The sequence below is a fragment of the Acomys minous genome (assembly GCF_964271855.1).
Source record: "Acomys minous genome assembly, chromosome: 8".
NCBI classification, from domain to species: Eukaryota; Metazoa; Chordata; class Mammalia; order Rodentia; family Muridae; genus Acomys; species Acomys minous.
Window position 1 is genome coordinate 34078598 of NC_140489.1, and position 20179 is coordinate 34098776.

The 20179-nt window shown below is 47.9% G+C and overlaps 1 protein-coding gene and 1 long non-coding RNA gene across 5 annotated transcripts in view; one reads left to right on the forward strand and one right to left on the reverse strand.

Moving 5' to 3' along the window:
* DPF3 (double PHD fingers 3) overlaps positions 1 to 20179 on the forward strand; it is a 277263-nt gene that overhangs the window by 37494 nt on the left and 219590 nt on the right. The window contains exon 1 of one of the 3 annotated variants that reach the window (XR_014780989.1): positions 14202 to 14363. The exons of the other annotated variants lie outside the window; for them this stretch is intronic. The gene's annotated coding sequence lies outside the window, so the exon portion shown is untranslated. Of the gene's footprint in view, positions 1 to 14201; positions 14364 to 20179 lie in introns of those variants that run through there. 3 annotated transcript variants of the gene reach the window in all.
* On the reverse strand, positions 997 to 14127 carry LOC311602992. Of its 2 annotated transcripts, XR_014780912.1 has the most exons (4): positions 14021 to 14067; positions 9291 to 9346; positions 2324 to 2458; positions 997 to 1409 (listed from the first exon to the last, which is right to left on the reverse strand). It is a non-coding gene; the product is annotated as an uncharacterized lncRNA (long non-coding RNA). The 2 variants fall into 2 exon arrangements; XR_014780911.1 differs by lacking the exon at positions 9291 to 9346 and having other exon boundaries at positions 14021 to 14127.

Below are 20179 nucleotides of genomic sequence, written 5' to 3' on the forward strand. Positions count from 1 at the left end.
CTTTCACTGTGTTTATCTCACAGGCAGAAAGGCAGAGAGAGGACTGTAGATAGAACATCACAGCTTAATAGCTGGGGGGTGGGGGTGGGGGGGGAGTGATACTGTGTAAGGCAGGGATTGAGCTGGGAGAAGCTGAACCCAGGCCTCCCAGGTTGCTGTCTCCCACCCCTCCTGCCTGTTCCGGTTTCATATTCCATATCAAAGTCTCAAACGTTCTTTCAAGTCCTATGTAGTCTGGGCTCTGATCATCCGGGGACTGCACAGGTCTTATTAATATTAAAGCTGAGGGTTTCCTTAGCCACTTCCCTTCATTTCTAAATCAGTCCTGGAAAGGAGAGAGGGCAAAAGTAGGATGGGAAGTGCGTCTGGGCCCCGAAAGGAATGCATTCTGGTTTGTTGCACAAATTTGGGCTCCCCCTGGTGACTTCAAGGATCGTGATGCTAAATGTGAACAGTGACTGATGAACTTCAGGACTCCTGTGCCTATTGGAAGGCTTTGATTTGAGGGTCAGGCTGAAATTGGCAGTTTGATCCTGGAGCCTCCTATTGCCTGATACCAGGAGTGCAATGAGCCCAGGATGTGTACTGGCTGTTAAGATTCTCAGTCAAAAATACGCTATTAATTCTGTCTGGCTTGGCTGTGACCCTTTGTGGGTCGAGTGACCCTTTTACAGGGGGTCACCTAAGACCATCAGAAAACACAGATATTTACATTATGATTGATAACAGTAGCAAAATTACAGTTATGAAGTGGTAACGGAAATGGCTTTATGGTTGGGGTCACCACAACATAACTGTATTGGAGGGTTGCAGCTTTAGGAAGGCCGAGAACCACTGATCTAGATGCATTCATGAGGGAAAAGTGCTGTGGCTGAGGTAAACAAATGGGGCTTTCCAATCAGCTGTGTCTCCGCAGCTACATTATGCTTCATTTCTGATTGTCTTACACCAATGAGGGCCTTGAGAGGTGAGGTGTTTTTATTTTATTTTATTTTTATTTATTTTTTTTACAAGCCTCCAATCTAAATTTCTCTAAGTAAACACTTCCGACAGCTGAAGAGGTTTGCACCTTTTTTTGAAAAGCACTTTATTTTTATTTTATTTTTATTTTTTAGGGGAGAAGAAGACGGCTTTAATAATTGAAGGGATGTCATTCTGCGGGATGTTTTTGTGACTGTGCTTGAGTTGTCTGGGGAATGCGTCCAGCTGGTGATGGGCAAAGTGGGGAAGGAGGCATGGCTTCTCAGTTGGGTTTTCAGATTATCCTCAAGGAAGAGTCTAGAAGGCTGAGTGTGTTGCTGGTCTTGGAGGTCTGTGGGTTTGACCTCATAGCATACTGTCAAGTGCTGCTTTGGCCTTCTCTGCCATGCCATGTGCATTTCAGTGTAGAATGTTCCAGGGGAAGCCACCTAGGTGTCAGTGGTATTGTGATGAACGTTTGCAGTATTTTGGGGGAGTGGGGTAGGGCCTCATGTATCCCAGGATGGCCTCAAACTTGCTGTGTAGGTGAGGATGACCTTGATTCTCCTGCCTCGGCCTTCTCAGTTCTGGGATGACATGTGTATGTCGCCATGCCTGTCTCAAGAGTTTGCAATTCATGTAGGTAGCGAGATGTTTTCAAAATCTACTCTAGTGCTTTGCAGAGACTAGGGACACATTGCCAGGCAATGGTGGCACACACCTTTAATCCCAGCTCTCGGGAGGCAGAGGCAGGCAGAGGCAGGCAGATTTTTTACAGAGAGAGTTCCAGGACAGCTAGGACTACACAGAGACACTCTATTTTAACACCCCCCCCCCAAAAAAAACCAATAAGGACACATGACATATGACACACTTTGGTAGAAATAAATGATGCTATAGTATGTTTCTCATTTTGTGACTTTCAACACTTAAAAGGTAGTGCGTTACTTAAAGTAATGCATAGGATAAAAGGAATAAAACAAGTGATAAAAAGACTCCCAGGGAGATAGCTTCAGTGGTTGAGTGCATACTGCTCTTGCCTAGGACCTTAGCTCAGTTTCCAGCAACCATGTGAGGTGGCTCAGAACCACCTGTAACTCCAGCTCCAGGGGAGTCTGACACCATCTTCTGGCTTCCATGGCCACTTACACTCACGCCTTCTACTCCCACATATATATAATTACAAAATTCTTAGGAAAGGCTTCCCCTCCATATACTTATTCTGCTCTACATAGCTGTGCATAGTTTTTCACGCAGTCTTCCATGTATTTTCTACACCTCTGTGAGCATGCATATGTGTACATCTGCAAGTCGGTGTCAGAATAGCTGCTAAAAAGTCAGCTGTTGAGTCAATTTCTCTTACTTCTTTGATGACTGGTAAAAGGAAAGAAATCCTCTTCTGATCCTTGAGTGGACTCCTTCGTACAAACTCTTCGATCCCCAGTAAGTCTGTCCTGTCGCACACGGCATGGGCTCTGTTTAGGAAAGCCAATAGTACCTGGATCGGGGAAAGGCAAGTTACTCCAAGTGTTGTGTACGGTGTGGGCTGTAAGCATTCGCTGCACACACGTTCAGCAAGGAAGGTAGTAACACTATCCACACAAGCTGAGACGGGCTTGTTTTAATAGTGTTTGACTAGGGGCGGACCAGTTTTCCAGGAATCTCAGAGCAAAACCGTTAAGATTGCATACACATGTAATGTGAGAATGTGTGACATTTATGGCTGACTTGGTGACAGGCTGTGATCCTTATGGGTATGATCACCTGGGTCGGTTTCCTCAACATGCGAAGACCAGACATGGAGGACACCGCCTCTGCTCACACACAGACCCACACTGCCTCCTTTTAGGAAAGGAGGGGAGGGGAAGCCGAGTGAACCCAGATTTTGGGTTGAACTCCGCCCACGTTCGCTGAAGATGGCTTTTGGAGAACAATCTGCTTCTTGGAACTCATTTTCTGGTTTTGGTATAGGGTTGTGCCAGGGCCTCTGACCCTATTTTGCTTTGTGACATCCTAGGGGACAGAGCCCCAGGAAGCCCTGAGAGACGGTGGCCCTCACCGTGAGCTGCTCTGCCATCCAGCCAGCCCCTCCTTCATTCTTTTTCTGCAACTCGAGTCTCTCCAGAGAATCAGATCTGGGGCCCAGAGCTCGGAGCTCTTTTTGTCCCCTCCTCTGTCTTTTCTTCAACTACCTTACTTAGCTTGCTGGGCTCCAAAAGGATAATGTTTGCCTTGAAAGCATCTTTTGAGGATTAATTGATGTCTGCTCTATGCTGCTTTGGAGAAAGAGGGAGGGAGAGAGAGAGAGAGAGAGAGAGAGAGAGAGAGAGAGAGAGAGACTATATCTGTCAAGTCCCTAGGCTGTCCTCAAAGCTCACCCCCCCTACCCCCGCTGTTCTAGTTGGTGAGTTGGTGGCAGGTCTAGTCAGTGGCAGTGAGGAATGTGCTGGCCTGTCATGGCTATCTTCCTGAGCACCTCGCTTCCTCATTACCTACGGTATAAGGGTGATTGCCCCAGAAGGGAGGAAGAAATCCTCAGGTGGGTATTTATACATCATCTTGTGGTTTGTTTTTATTTTTTTAACCAAGAGAAAATATTAGCATCAAAATGATCATCCCCAGGGAAGTTTAGTCTGTGGCCATCTGTGACATTTTCTCGTTTGGAAATTGTTCTCTCCTCTTTTTGAAAAGCTTTATAAGTGTCAGGGGCAAGAGGAACTATCGTCTGCCACCTCTCAAAGCAGTTCCTCTGCTGGGCTATTGATATGTTAATTTCATGTGGTTGGGGGGGAGGAAAGGATGACACCTGCCTCAAGATAAGTGTTTCCATCTCAATGAATTCTTTGTAAACGGAAGAAAAGGAACTGGCAAGTTACTTAGTGGGAAGATCCAGATAATGCAGTGCGGGTTTGGCCTGGCACAGTGGCCTGCTTTGCAATCCCAGGACTTGGGGTGGGGGGGGGGGTGACATGAGGATAAGGAGTTCTAGGTCACCCTTGGCCACATAGCTGCCTTTAAGGTTAGTCTGGGCTACAGGAGGCTTTGCCTCAAACAAGCAAAAGTAAAAACCGGCCTATTTTGGACCAATCAGAATTAAAATAAATACAGCGGTAGTCTCAGTTGTATTGTCACTGTAGAAGACTAGACTGCAGGTCCAAGCCGGGTAAGCATGTGAGAGTTCTTCCTCAAGGCTTCTGTGGTGGAAGGGAGGGTTGGAACACCCAAGGCTGAGCTTTCCTTCCCATGGGGTGGCCAGAGAGTAGCTTTCACTTCCTGGTGTTTGGACTGCCTGGCACCTGATCCTCAGAGAGTCTCTCCAGCACTTCAGGGCTTGCTATTCAGCGCAGGTCTTAATAAAAGGGGCTGCAGTTCCTCTCCGGGAAGATACTCCTGGCTACTTGAAAAATCTGAAGATCTGGCCATCAGGATCTTCCTTCCGCCAAGGCTACCTGATGCTGAGATAGGGCAGTGGGAGCGCCAGCTTCCGGTTCACGCACCTGGGCAAATGGTGTTACCTGCCTGCAAGTTGATGAGAAGGAAGGAGTGTTTATCTAGAGGCACACGCGTGGATATGCTTAGGTGAGTGGGCACAAGTGCAAGGATTCAGGCTGAGAAGGGATTAACTTTCTAGAAAGGTCATCTCTTAGCAGGTTGAGGGTACATAAGCTTCACAAGAGATTTGAGAAAGAGCAAATCTTAGAGTGAGATTTGGAGGGTCAGATTATTACAGTACACTGTAGAAGATATGCTACTCAAAGGAAGTGTCCACTGTGTGCCCACTGCATGCCCACAGCTTTGCCGTTGTGCTGTGGGTGGCTCAAAAGAGCCATGTTTCAGCCTCTGTCCAGTGTCCAGGCCTGCACAGGGTCTGGGCCATCAAGAGCTTGATGAATCTTGTGGACAGTAGCCAGCGCGGACTTGCCCTTGAAGCCACCTTTGAGGGCAGGAGGACTAGTTTTTCTTCCTCCAGTCTCCTCAAGTTTGCGCATCAAAATGGAGACAGCAGTGCGGGGGGGGGGGGGGGGGTTGTAGACTCAACCCTCAGCGGGTCAGGGTCAGGAAGGCCCTGCAGAAAAAGGAGGGATGTTCTCATGGGGAAAAGTAGCAAAGCAGAGGGGGCCATGATAAGCTGGGAGGGTCCTGTTAGCCTGATGGGAGGTCCAAATTCAAGGGCAACCTTTCCCATATGGGGGAGGAGCACCCAGTGTTGTCAGAGCTCCAGAGCTCTCAATAAGCTTGAAATAGGAATTTGTATACAAACTCTGATAACTTTTATTCCCCCTTCAAAAACTATTTATTACTCTATTTTTTGACAAGGCGAGGCTAGTCTGGAACTTGCTATGTAGGCCAGTCTGGTCTTGAGTTTATATCATCTTGCTTTTTACCTTTAAAAATTATTAGGGCTGGAGAGATGGCTCAGTGGTTAAGAGCACTGGCTCCTCTTCCAGAGGACCCAGGTTCAATTCCCAGCATCCACATGGCAGCTCACAACTGTCTGTAATCCAGCTCCAAGTGATCTGACACCCTCACCCAATCATACATGCAGGAGAAACACTAATGCAGGAAAAACACCCATGTACATAAAATTAAAAAAAAAATCATTAAAGAATGTTATTTTATGTATATGGGTGTTTTTCCTGCATGCATGCCTGTGTACCATGCACATGCTTGGTGCCTGTGGAAGCCAGAAGAAGGTTGGATCTCCTAAAATGGAGTTATAGATGATTGAGAGCTGCCATGTGGTTGCTGGGAATTGAACCTGGGTCCTCTGGAGGAGCAGCCAGTGCTCTTAACTGCTGAGCTATCTCATCAACCCTTCTGGTGCTTTTTGAGTGCTGGGATTTCAGTGTCTATTATCATATCTGGCAAGGATATTTTTCCTCATGGTTCTGAGCCCAGGGATGTACGCATGCTGGACAAGTGCTCTGCCACCAGCTTACATGCTCAGCCCTGAACAACTTCAGCTGTAGCCAACGGAGTCTTCAAAAAGCATAGTACAGACCACAGGCGATGAGTCTGGAGGCCATATTGACCTTAGGTTTGTAAGCCCTTGGATAAGACTTCCCCACTGGGTCACTGACTTGACTTCGCGAGTCCAGGACATAAAGAGGAAAGATCTCTTATAGAGAATGGCGGTGAAGACCAAGATACGTAAAAGTGGCCTTTGTAACTTGGACTACACTGTCACCAGTCTAGATCAGCGTATCCGGCCCCTGCAGTCGTCAGTGAGGATTGCTGTAAGGCCAGTAGGAAATCCAGGGACAGCTGAGGGGAAAGTGTGCACACTGTGGGTGGCAGCTGTGGGGGCAGGCCGGGTGCAGAGGTCAAGGAGGCTGCAGGACAGCTCTGGAGGAGAGGGTGCGGGTGGAGGGTGAGTGAGCTGCCATGGGCTTGGAGCTAAGGGCTGTTTATACTCTGCCCTCATGTAGCCCGGTGGGTGTGCACACCCCTGCTAGCTGTGCACAGAGGAAGAGTGTCACAGTCACCAGAAACAGCTCTGGGCATCTGCTGGGATGAGCATAGAACTTGGTCCAGACCTCCACATTTGTCCTCGTAGTTAGGAATCGAAGCTGGTCCTTTACAGAGAGAAGCAGGGCAGCAAGTGGTAAAGAGGAGAGGAAGTGTGGGTTCAGAGCATGCGCGTTTGCATCTATGCTGCCGGTCTTGCTGCTGGACCAAGTTACTGACCTTTGGAGGGCCGGAGTGGCTCGCTGGGGCGGCGGGGGGTGGGGTGGGGGTGTGGTAAAATTGTGCCGGCCTTCTAAGGTTATTGTGAGGAACAAGTGAACATGCATGCCACGGAGCATGAGGAGTTTAGCTCAGAGCCTGGCGCCCAGTGAGTATTCGGACTGAGCGCATTATTATGAGACAGTCAGCTCAGCTGACTGTGGTCAAGCACAAAATCCACCGGCTCTGAAGAGAGCTGACAGGAGACACAGCGAGAGGTCACCGCGCCCACTGTGAGTGCCTTCCTACAAACAGACCCCTCTAGCTTGAGGCCCTGTTTTCTGGGAGTGCAGGAGGATGACCGTCATCCAAGAGGCTTGAGTAAGCCTCTTTGGCCCTGGTTCTATCTCTATTATGTAACGGGACTCCTTTTTTTCAATCAATTCACAAAAATTTACTGAGAAACTACCGTGACTCAAGCCCTGAGAAATAGCTTTAGGGGATGTTGAACATAATAAGACAAAAATATAACGATTTAATTAGGTGTGTGTGTGTGTGTGTGTGTGTGTGTGTGTGTGTGTGTGTAGGTCAAACAACAACTTCTGGGAGTCGGCTCTGCCCTTCCACCATGGTTTCTTCAGATGGAACTCAGGTCAGCCGGTTTGACTAGCAAGCATTTTTACCTGTTGAGCCATTTTGCCAGCCTCAGGGTATTTAGATGCTGAAGCCAGCACACAGGCTAAGCTGCTGTGAACAAAGAGGCGCTCCAAATAGAATGGCTAAGACAGGATTTATCTGTCCAGTGAGTCCTAAGGCAAGCAGGAGTTTCTGTTTTGCACCCTTAAGTCTGTCCCCGTGTGGGAGGTAGGAGGTGAGAAAAATCCAAGGCAAGCGAGTCTCTGAGAAGGAGCAATTCCCATCCTATTGGTTGGAATTTAGTCAGATGGCCACATCTAGCCGCAAGAGCTGCTGGGAAATGTAGTCTACAGCAGATGAGTCTAAGAGTAGGTGAAACTGTAGATGCGGTTGAAAAAGAAAAAAAAAAAAAAGAAAGAAAAAAGAATGCTTATCAGTTCTAAGTAAAATGGGTGGTGGCCAGTAAAGCCCCCTAGGAGCCTGAGGAGGACTTTTTCTTGTACTGGGCGCTATGGAGTCAAGTTGTGGCTAATACATGCTGGGAAAGCACTCTGCTAGCACTGCTCCAACTCCAGCCTGAGAGAACTTAATTCTTGGGGAATATCCTGAGGTTTTTTCTAGAGCTCTTTTGATATAGGAGAAACATGGAATAGCTGCTCCCTGCCCCGCCCCCTCTGGAGGTTGGCGGAAGTCAGGGTGTCTTCTCCCTTAGAGCTGGTGTCTTGTGATAGACAGAAAAAGCATCCCATTTTCCACCTTGGGTAGAGTGTCTTCCTGGCTTCAGAGGTAAACTTTAACCTCTCGGTGACATGTGCAGTGGGTAGATTTTAGCAGAAACAGATGATAACGGCTTCCTGTAGCGGTCTCATCCTCTGCGGTCTGAGGCATTTGGTACCTTGGAAATGGATTTCAGACTCTTCCGGAAAACTGTGTTAGGTGCAACGTTGCAACAGGTGTGATTTCAGACTCTTCAAAAGCATCTTGTTGACTTCCAGAAAATGAGGCAGATGCGGGAGAAGGCAGGCCGGAAGGTAGTCACGTGTTTAAGACTCCATCTATTTCCATGGGGAGAGGCCCGTGGAGAGCGCCAGTGTGGGCGGAGCAACCGAGCCTGGGTCGGACTAGCGTATTCTCCTTACCTTTTGGCCTCTGAAGGCTCTGTGGTTGTGTGTGGGAGCTGGTTGAAGTTGGGCTTCCCATCCAGAGCGTCTCTGCTCTGGATTTTATGCACAGGCAGAAAACTGTTTGTCAGAAGGCGCCAGGTGTACATCAGTGCTTAGACCACACCTTAGGGCATTCTGAATTAGTATTTAAGAAAGATACTTGGTGCTTGGGGCTGTAGACGGGTTTGAGTTCATGTTTCAATATCCAGGGCACCTGGTATTTTTCCTTCAATTACAGTGAATATAAGTCTCCTGAGCGGGCGTAGGTAGGGGGTCAGGTGGAGTGGTAGGGGGTGGGAGGGCAGGAGGTGGGAGGGGATGTCAAGGGTATTTATTCTTGACAATCTACTCTGTCCAGTGAGTAGGCATCAATGAAAAAATGACTGCTCTCAAGTCCAGGAAGAGACCATTTTCTAACTTAATATTTAAAGTGAGACCCCTGGATGCCTATGGGAACCTCATCTTTGTAGCTCCCATATCAGTATTTTATACACCTCAATGGCCTCTGATGTGCCCAGCACACAGCCAAGGCTTAATAAACACTTATGCCGGACGTGGTGGCGCACACCTTTAATCTCAGCACTCGGGAGGCAGAGGCAGGTGGATAGCTGTGAGTTCGAGGCCAGCCTGGTCTACAAAGTGAGTCCAGGACAGCCAAGGCTACACAGAGAAACCCTGTCTCAAAAACAAAACAAAACACAAAACAAAAACCAAAAAACTACACACACACACACACACACACACACACACACACACACACACACACACACACACATCCTTACTATGAAACAGTAAGAACACAGACTAGGGACAATGCCTATGTCTGTCACTTGGTAGCTGTGTGCTTCTGGACAATTTACTTACCCTCTCTGGATCTTCATTCCAGACTGTATGATGGGAGATATATCATCAGTACCTACCTGGTAGACAGAGACCAGATGTGTGAGCTCTCACAGGAGAGCCTAGACCATGCAAATCTTTCATAAAGCATTAACTGTTTCTCCATCAGTAGTGACTAAACAGAAGCCAGTTGGCCTGCTAGAACTTCATAGTGAATTTTTCTCACCCTCCTTCTGTTTTTACTGACATTGATCAGCCTCTCCTCCAGAGTCACTCACACGTTTGATTGTCATATAGAGCAACCATGTCTTTTTCTTTCATTCCAACAATTTAAAGGAGTTAAAAAAATATTTTATGCGTTGGGTGTTTTGCCTACATGTATGCCTGAGCACCACATGTGTTCTTCGTGCCCATGGAGGACAGAAGAGGCACTGGATCTTTGGGAACTGGACAGGTAGTTGTGAGCAGCCAGGTGGGTTCTGGGAATTGTACCTGGGTTCTCTGGAAGAGCAGCGATGCTCTTGACTGCTGAGCCATCTCTCTAACCCCTCCATCTTTTTTTTTTTTTAAAGGGAAACAAAAGCTGCAGGGGCCAGTTGTAGGGATTAGAATTTTCCAACATCCCAAATCTGTACATCGGGATTCTGGAGAAGACAGGATGTTGAGGCCCTGCAGTTTCCCTGAGCCAGGAGGACATTAGGAGACATTGCTGTTTGGAAGTCAGAACCCCTCTGGGAGTAGGGGTACCTTCTCAAACTTAGGGGAAAATATATGCCTTACCAGCTCGCTGTGACCTCATGGTGACAAATGGCATCCACATCTTGGCATTTGTTTGTCAGTTTTGAAAATGCTCTTTGGATGAAGCCTTAGGTTTGATCTGTAATACTGTGTAACCTGGGCATGGTAATGCATGCCTGTAATCCTAGTACAGGCAGGTGGAGGCAGGAAGAGCCATAGTTTGAGGCCATCTTGAGCTACTTATCAAGTTTGAGGATAGCCTGGGCTACACAAAGACCCAGCCCAAACAAATAACAAAAAACAGTCTTTAGAAAGGGTGAATTGAAGAGCTTACTTTCTGTGGTGGTTTGATTAAAAAATAGCCCCACCATGGGAGGCAGAAGCATGTAGATCTTTGAGTTCGAGGCCGGCCTGGTCTACATAGTGAGTTCTAGGACAGCCAAGGCTATAGAGAAACCTCCATAAACTCTCATATATTTGAATGCCTAGGGAAGTAGTATTAGGAAGCGTGGCCTTTTTTGGAGGTAATGTGTCACTGACGGTAGAACTCTCAGCTCCCTCTCCAGCACCATGCCTGCCCGCATACAACCGTGCTTCCCACCATGACGATAGTGGACTAAACCTCTGAACCTGTAAGCCAGCTCCAATGACATGTTTTCCTTTCTGAGAGTTGCCTTGGCCATGGTGTCTCTTCATGGGGATAGGACACAGGACACTTCTTTTTTCATTGTAATAGCCAAGAACTAAAGCGAGTGAAGGGTTATCAAGAGCTGTGGTGCCTTCCTGCCATGAATCACAATAGAGCCAGTGAAAGGATTTTACGAATCTATACAATTATAACCTATAGTAGGAAAGCAAAAGGTGGAGGGCTGTGTGCAGCACCTTTTAAACAAACAATATTCAAGCTAGAGGAAACCGAGAAGGTAACACAGCATATCGGCTGGGGTTCTGTTATAAGGAGGTGAGTTTTAGCTTATAGTTTTCAACATTTCAGCCCACGACCTACTGGCCCCTTAGCTTTGGAACCATCGTGACAAATGTAGTGAATCATGTTGGGAAGAAAACCTTTTGCCTCATGGTCCCCAGAGAGAGAGAGAGAGAGGGTGAGAGGGAGAGGGAGAGGGAGAGGGGGGGGGGAAGGGGAGAGAGAGAGAGAGAGAGAGAGAGAGAGAGAGAGAGAGAGAGAGTGTTTGGAGATGTGACTCAGTGGGTAGATTTGTAGGTAATATTGAAAGAGAGAAGAGAAGGTTGTCCTAACGCCCCCTTCAGGACATCCTCCAGTGACTTAACTTTGTCCCACTAGTCCCCAACTGTTAAAGGCTTTACTACATCCCAGTAGCCCCATGGGCTGGAGACCTAGGCTTTAGGACCTCAAGCTTTTAAGGGACTTAACTACACTATGACTGTGAGTTCCCTGGTGAGCAGAGATGAGGACGTTTATTTGGGAGGGCGGAGTAAAGGGGAGGAGCATAACAGTGCAGTGTCGGCTGAACAAGTTATCTATGCGTGTGTTATGTATAGAAAGGGTACATGCACACATGCATGTGCGTGGGCGTGCGGGCGCACGTGTGTATGTGTGTGTGCATACGTGTGTGTATGTGTGTGCGTGTGCACATGTGTGTATGTGTGCATGCGTGTGTATGTGTGTGCAGTGCATGCATGTGTGTATGTGTGTGCGTGTGCACGTGTGTGTGTGTGTGTGTGTGTGTGTGTGTGTGTGTGTGTGTGCACGTGCGCACGGGTGGTAAATGAAGAGACTCAAACGAACAAAAGAACAGGACTGTGTTCCTGGGCCAGACAGCCTAGAAAGGCAATGCTTCCAAAGCGGAAGCACTTACCCTCCAGGTCAGTGTGGTCACAAGTCAAGGACACTGATGAGAGGCAGGCGGCTGAGTGCGCGCACACACTGCTGTGTTTAGCAGAGCAGTAACCACAGCTGTCACCTTGAAGTGCATGCTGTGTGCTGACAGTCTCCTGAGTTTTCAAAGCGAACTATTTTTACCCCCATTTTACAGATAAAGGGAAACAAGTGCGAGTCACCGAAGGCTCCACATGGAGTAAGTGATGCTGAGCCCTGAGTCCAGGTCCGTGTGCTTCTGGAGTCCCAACTCTTTTAGTGTCACATCATGGTGGCCACAGTATGGAGCCTGGAGATGGGGCTGGCATGCTCAGCTCTTAGCTGAGAGTTCTGCAGGACCCCTGCTCACAGGTGTTGTTTGCTATTAAAACTATTCAAGTCCCACCCAGGACCATTCCCTGTGTGTACTTGCTGGCCTAGTCCTAATGCATGTCAGTGTGTGTATGTGTGTGTGCGCACACGCGCGTGCGCACATATGCTCAGGACTTTGTTCCCAGGGGAGCAGGCATCACAGCAAAGTAGGGCATCTTGCTGTCCTGCCTTAGGACAGGTGAGAGCAGATGCTTGTTAAAAAGGAGCACAGTGTTAGTGAGTGTGACGTCTGGACCCAGAAGCGTCTCATTAGCTACTTGGGGAGCACAGGGCAAATGCCTGGGCTCCGTCTTCTCCCTCTGCTTGCCATACGTACCCTGACCTCACAAACCACCAAAGGACTACCAGGAGCGGCTTGCTTGGTGGCCTCATAAAGGCCTGTGTACCTTTGTTGTCAGCAAAAGTACCCCAAAAGGAGGGGTTCCTAAGGCCAAAGTCACAGTTCTGCAAAACGATGTCACCTGGGATGGCCCCTTTCTATTTCCCTTTCCTTAGTCCTCCATAAAGTGGGAATATGGCTTTGGTCCTAGCCACTGAAAGATTATGTACAGGGGGCTGGAAGGTGGACACTGGAGGAGTTCTGTGGCTTGTTGGACACTAGTCTGGTTCGAGGCTCAGTGAGAGATCCTGTGTTGAGGGAATCAGGTACAAAGTGATAGAACAGGACAGCGAGACAGCCTCTTCAAGCCTCTGCATGCACCAGTGGGCGGCACGTATACCTGCAAACACAGCAAACACATACCCTCCTCCCATATACACAGCTTGTCTGTGTTTGTAAGTAGCAAACATTAGAAAGGCAAGGCCAGGTCTGTTTGGCAGGTGTAGGCTGAAGAGAGCCCTGGTGACGTCACTGGTGATGGCCACTTTGTTGTCTGGATGCGCCCAGAGTGATGAGAAGGCCACTCTTTCCTACAAGGCACTGGCCTTTAACAGCAGACTCTCGGGGAAAGGCTTGTTCCATAAAACTTAACTGTCTTGCAGTTAACTGACCGCAGGGATACGCCTGCCCTGGGCCCCTCTGCCCACTCTGGGGCCGGTGGCCGCCATTTCTCTAGTGAGATTCCGCCAGCTGGCACCAGAGCTACTGCCTGCTGCCTTCCTTCCCTGTCTGCAAACGTCCCCACAGATCCCAGGAGGAAGAGAGGATGAGGACGCGTGCTACAGGCTATGGTCCCCACTTGAAGGTGTAGAACGAAGTCCACCTGCCCAGGCCCTGCAACTCTGGCTCTTTGCCTACACGCTGTATGCCGAGTCTCCTGGCCACAGGCAGACTGGTTTTTTTAGAGCCTTGGTTTATCTGCCTGGAGGGTCAGGTTCTTTTCAATGAGCTGTTGTCTTTGTGAACAGCAACATTGTGAGTTCCTAAAAGGCTGGGACTAGGTCTCTGGCAGCCTCTCAGAGCCTGGCGTGTAAGTAGGAAGACAAAGCTGTGCTTCCCCTGCAGAAACCTCAACTCTAGGAGTGGACAGCGTGACAGCCATTTTCTGGGATTGCTTTTCCTCTCTTCCTTGGTATTCCTCTGGACAGGCTCCAGTGTGAGAGCCACGCCTCCCATCCTTATTTCTCTTTGCCCTTATTTTTCTTAGGAAGTGGCTTCACCTGGCCTGTTAAGCCAAGCTAGGCCCGGACCACACTCCCTCTCCTCCTTGCTGTCTGACAGGAGATGCTGAAAGCATTTTGTTGGTTCTACTTCCGTTTAGTGGATCAGCCAGCCTGGGAGCAGACCTTGCCTGTATCCCGGGAGCTGCTCCCATGAGGACCACACAGTCTAGACAGCATAGCTTACCTGGAGCCAGGGATGACAAGGGCTGACCTCATGGTAGGTCCCCAGACAGACACTGGTAAAAGGATATCCTTTAAGGAAAAGAAAAAAAAAATCCACCCAGATGGAATGATGAAAGGAGCGATAGCACAGTTGGCATGACAACAGCAGGGCCATCATAATCTCCCCACAAGGTGGTCAGAACCCCAAGGGAGGGCTGAGTTTCCCTGCTCCCCTTCTCACTATGGGACAGGCAGGATCGGTGTGGGATGGAGGAAGGGTTGCTTACCCAATGGGCCACAGCAGGCCTGGGCCCTGGACTTTGTCCCCAGATCGGCCTCCCTGCTCTGACAGTCTCCCAGGGGTGGTAAGTGCCATAATGTGGCATGTAAAAGTATTCCATTTTTTAATGGCTGAATGATATTCTAATGTGTGGAATCACGTTTTTACATAGCCATTCGTTGGTTGGTGGAGATTCGGATTCTTTCTACCTGTTGGCTATTATGAATCATGCTAAAGTGAGCCATTTGTGTGTACGTCTTTTCTGTGGACATGTCCCCTCCCTCTTGCCCTTCCTTATTTACATATGTGTGTGTATGTACACTGTGTACATACAGGAGCCTGTGGAGGCCAGAAGAAGCCACGGATCCCCTGGACCTGGAGATACCGGCAGTTTTAAGCCACCATGAGGATATTGGGTCTTTCCAAGAGCAGCAAATGCTCTTGACCTCTAAGTCATCTCTCCAGCCCTGTATTTACTTTTTTTGGAATGAGGTCACCTTTGTCTGGTCTAGAATTCAGTATATAGTCCAGGCTGGCCCAAATTCGGTCCTCTTGTGATAGCCCCTGAGTGGTAGGAATAGAGGCTTGTGCCATCCCACGTGGCTCAGAGCATGTGCTGTCAATCCTACTGACTAGCACCTAGCCGAAGAGTAATCGAGTCACAGACTAACTCCGTGTATAACTTTTTGAGGGGTTGCCTGTCTTCTGGGTCTGCCCTACTTCTCATCTCCACCCACATATATGAAGGGCTAGTTCCTCTAAGTCCTTGCTCACACTTAGGGTTGTCTGTCCTTCCTCTGTGTGTGTGTGTGTGTGTGTTTGGTGTAAGCATATATATGTTATATATGTGTGTGCATGTGTGCATGTACGTGTGTGTATGTGTGTGTGGTGTAGGTGTGTGCACTCATGCAAATGCAAGGCCAGAGGAGGATATCTCCTGTCTTTTTTTCTATTGGTCTCCACCTTATTTCCTTCAGACAAAGTCTTTCACTGTACCCAGATCTTGCCATTTTTCTTTCAGCTGACCTGGTAGCCAGCAAGCCCCACCAAATCGTCCTGTCTCTGTCCCCTCCAGTGCTGGTGTTACAGGTCCTGGTGGCCATGCCCAGCTTTTTTATATTTCAGATTATAATATAATTATACTTCTCTCCTCCCTTTCCTACCTCCAAACTCTCCCATAACCTCCTCCCTTGCTCCTTTTCCATACATAAATATCTCTAAATATAACCTGCCCAGTTTATATAATGTATGTGCATGCATGTCCTCAGGGATGACCATTTTGCACTGGACAACCAGTTGGGGAAGGACCCCTTCTTCCCTCCCAGCATTCCTCTGTTGCCTATAGCTCCGTGTGTAAGGTAGAGGCTGTGTGGGTTTTCCCTGTCCGCTTCGGCATGTTCTCTGGCGGTGTCCTTGTTCAGCTCACATTTGGGCAGTCATGGTGGTGAGACTTGATGGGTGTAGCTTCCGGCATTACTAGGAGACAGTCTCATAGCAAACTTCCTGATGCTCGGGCTCTTACAATCCTTTTCTGTCCCTTCTTCTGGAATGTCCCCTGAGCCTTAAGTGTGGGAGTGTTTTAAAGATGTGTCCACTGGGACTGGACAACTCTGCATTTTAATTGGTTGCAGTTTTCTGTAGTGGTCTCCATTTGTTGCAAACAGAAGTTTCCTTGATGAGGGGTGAAGACTATTCTTACCTGTGGGCACGAGGACTCATATTTATAGATTGTTGTAGGGATTATGCTGTTAGTAAATTAGTACCTGTAGATTCTACCTCCCCCCCACCCCCATACACACTGAGAACTTAGCTAGGTTTCCCGGGACCAGGCATGGCTCTCCCTCTTGCTGAGCAAGTCTTAAGTTTAATTAGAGAACTGTTGGTATGCCAAGGCACTACTGCATCTTTATGGTCGTTGTGCAGTGCTGGGCGTTGATGTAGTTCGTAGGCATCATAGCTGGGTAGGAACTTTGGTTGGCTCCCTCCTTTGGAAGTTTGCATGGTGCCTTCTGGAACCATGAAAGTCTGCAGGGAGAAGGCATGCAGGTCAGCTCCAGCTCAGGTCCTGTGGGCCCTGTGTCAGAAGTGCATGGTGTCTTCACCATGCTCGGCTTTTTATGTGGTGCTATGGATCTGAACTCAGGTCCTCAGGCTTGCACAGCAAGAGCTCTTACTTGCTGAGCCACTGCTCCAGGCCCAGTCTGCCCTTCCGAATATACCCATCCTAGTGGGTTTGAAGAGGTCTCTCACATGGTTTAATATATATATATATATATATATATTTACTTATCTATCTATCTATCTATCTATCTATCTATCTATCTATCTATACATATATACATAAACATATATGAGTGATTTGCCTGCATGTATGTCTGTGTACTATTTACATGCTTGGTGTCTGCAGAGTTTAGAAGAGATCATTAGATCCCCTGGCACTAGAGTTCCAGACACTTTTGGGCTGCTATGTAGGTGCTAGGAGTTGAACCAGGGTCCTCTGGAAGAGCAGCCAGTGCTCTGAACTGCCGAGCCATCTCTGCAGCCCCTTCATTATGGTTTTGGTTAGCATTTCCCTAATGACCAGGGATACTGAGAATCTATGCCTATTGGCCATCTGTCTATCTTCTTTAAGTCAATGCCCACTGAAATATTCTGCCCGTCTTTCAGTTGGATTATTTGTCTTTTTTGGTGTGAGAATTGAGTTTACCGGAGCTTGTCATTGTGCCTTGTACCCACTCACAACCCAGCATGGCGCCACCAGCCTGTGGAGAAGGAGTTTGAATGGGTCGTTTGAAAGAGGGTTTCAGTCTTTGCCTCTGAGGGCTCAGATGTACTTGGGAGTCTTTGTCCTTGACTCAGTCCTCCTTTGCCTGCAGTTGGTCCTCAGCTAACCTGCTCGGTGCTCATGGCGTTGTTCACTATATGCATGTGGACTGTTCTTGCTTGTGTGTGTTCAATCCTCTTTGAAGCTCTCTCTTTATATACATACACAAACATGCATACATCTGGGCCCTCAGCATGTTCACAACTTAGCACATTCCTTTGCCAAGCCTTTGCTAGCTCCTGGATTCCCCATCAACATCTATAGCCGAGGGTCTCAACCCTCCTAATTTTGCAACCCTTTAATACAGCTCCTCATGTTGTGGCGAAACACCCGCCCCCCAACCAGCAAATATTTTTGCTGATACTTCATAACTGTAATTTTGCTACTGTTAGGAGTTGTAATATAAATGTCTGTGTTTTCTGATGGTCTTAGGTGAAACAACCCTGTGAAAGGGTTGCTGGACCCCTAAAGGGGTCTTGACCCACAGGGTGAGTCACCTCAGTCTTCATGGGTTTCTTCTTCTGAGCCACATCCACTCACCAACTCCTACTCTTTTCATCTTGTCTGTGGTTCCACCCTCACTCTCTGACTGCCATGGGCCAGGTCTTCGTCATCCTAACTAGCCGCTCTAGTTTGAAGTTTCTCCCACCCACCCACTCTCTGCTCCATCACTGTCATCTTCAACTTCTCCCATGATTCCATCGCCTGAGGAGGAACCTGTGGCCTCTTTGATAAGCATACAGCCCTTCTAATGTGGCTACCCTCTCTTTCTGAAACCTCACATTATTCTAAACAGTTTTCCTCGTTGTCCCTGCTGTAGCGGTGAGGAATTCCACAGGGCCCCTTGGATGGTTTTCTCTCAACTGCTGTACATGGACTGCTGTGAGCTGACATGAATTTCATGGACGTGGCTGGGGATAGATTTTCAGGGCTGACTTATAGGATCTACTGCAGCCCAAGCTAAGTGCTGTGTTGGATAGAGAACCTCGTAACTGTGGGTTGGGTATGGATTTGTTTCAACAATTTCCTTATGTGAAAAAAATTTCCAAATGGGATCAAAGTCAGGCTACATTTTATTGATATTGTGAATTATGAAGCCCACGTGTAGTTTGGGAGCTGATGAATAAAACATATTTGAAGTTAGAATTGAACCTCAAGGTTGCCAGAGCTACTGATGTCTGTAAATACCAACATCACATTTTTTTTTTTTTTTTTAGGATTGCTGATCTTTAGAAGGTCTTCTAACCTTTTCAGAGTATGTTAGTACCTCGATCAGTGGTTCTCAACCTGTGGGTCATGACCCCTTTAGGGTAAGGACACTTTCACAGGGGTTGCACATTAGATGCCTTGCATATCAGATACTTACATTATGGTTTATAACAGTAGCAAAATTATAGCTATGAAGTTTCAATGAAATAATTTTATGGCTGGGAGGCACTACACCATAAGGAACATAAGGAACATTAAAGGATTCACGTTAGAAAGATAAAATTTAAGGAGTGAGTTCTAGCCATTTTCCATATAGTTTTTTTCTTTTTTAGATTCATATACCTTAAATTTAGTCCTTCTTCTTTAATCTCTTCTTTTTCCTTAGAAAGCTTTCAGACCCTTTGAGAAATTGTGAGAAAATTATAACGAGCATCCCTTTGCCCTTTTCTCAGACTCACCATCTCTTAGCACACTGCCATGTCTCTCTCTGTTGTCCCGGTTTAGGTCCACACGAGTGAGCGCAAGCACACAAAGACACAAACACACCACAGAAACACAAGCACACATAGACACAAACACACATAGACGCAAACACACCACAGAGAACCAAACACACATAGACACAAACACACAAAGACACAAACATACCACAGAGACCCAAATGCACATAGACACAAACACACATAGACACAAACATACCACAGAGACACAAACACACAAAGACACAAACACACCACAGAGCCCCAAACGCACATAGACACAAACACACATAGACGCAAAGACATATGCACAGCAGGCCCCAAAATGGTCTTTAGAGTTCTTTTTGTGTTTTGCTCCTGGTATCATAGAGGCTGCAGAAGAAAGCTGGCATGAGATGGGACAGACAAGACAGGTGGCCTGGGATGGAGAGGAGAAACAGGTAGCTGCCGTGGGGAGGTGTGACTGCCTCCTTCCTAATGTGTCGGTGGATGGAAGGCCATGGGGCATGGTCCCTCTGAGGGGGGTTGATCCTCCCCTCCTGGAGGCTCTGGCTGTGATCACACACGTTTGCAGGAAGCGTGAGACTAGCACCCCTTCTTGTTCTGGGTGTGTTTCCAAGCCTCACACAGAACCCCAAGGCTTGATTTCTTGGCTCAGTACTGCCCAACTGCAGCACGCTTGGCAAAACCTCAGTTTTTCCATTTAAATAGTAAGGGCTTAAGTCACCTGCTCTTGAAGGCCTTTCCCTGTACTCAACGTCCTGCGGCCCCAGGATGGCCAAAAAAAAAAAAAAAAAAAAGAAAACCCACCTCACTCTTTTGGGAAAGTGTCAGAGGATACTTAATGTGCTTGTTAGATGAACCTGGGAAATTTATTGCTGGCTGGGCGGTGGCCAGGACTGCATCTGGTTAATAACAAGATATATTTTTTTCCCCTTATAGAGCAGAGGTGGAGGCTGGGGGTGGGGGGTGGGGGGTGGGCTTGGTGGGGACTGGCCAAGAAGCAGGAACTCTGACCTCTTTGTATCCCAATAACAAGCTCAGAGGCTTCCTAACCCCTCCCCACACCGTTCTTTGGGGTCACTGCTCTCCCCCCCCCCCCCCCGTTTGTTGTTTGCTCGCTTTCCCCCACACTCTTTTATAGCTACTTTGTTCAAGGATCTTGCCACCTCCTCTTGCTGTCCCTGGCTGACCTCCTGGTTTACTATCTCAGGACAGCAGCAACCAGAAGATGTTGATGGTGCAAGTGACTTTACTTGGTTGGACTTTCAAAAAGGCTCCACAGTCAGGGATGGGAAGAGAATTCTGCATAGGGAGTTGGGCATTGATACTGTTTGTTAGAAGCACCCGGCAGGCTTCCTACCTAGACTGGCCAGGCTCATTTTATGG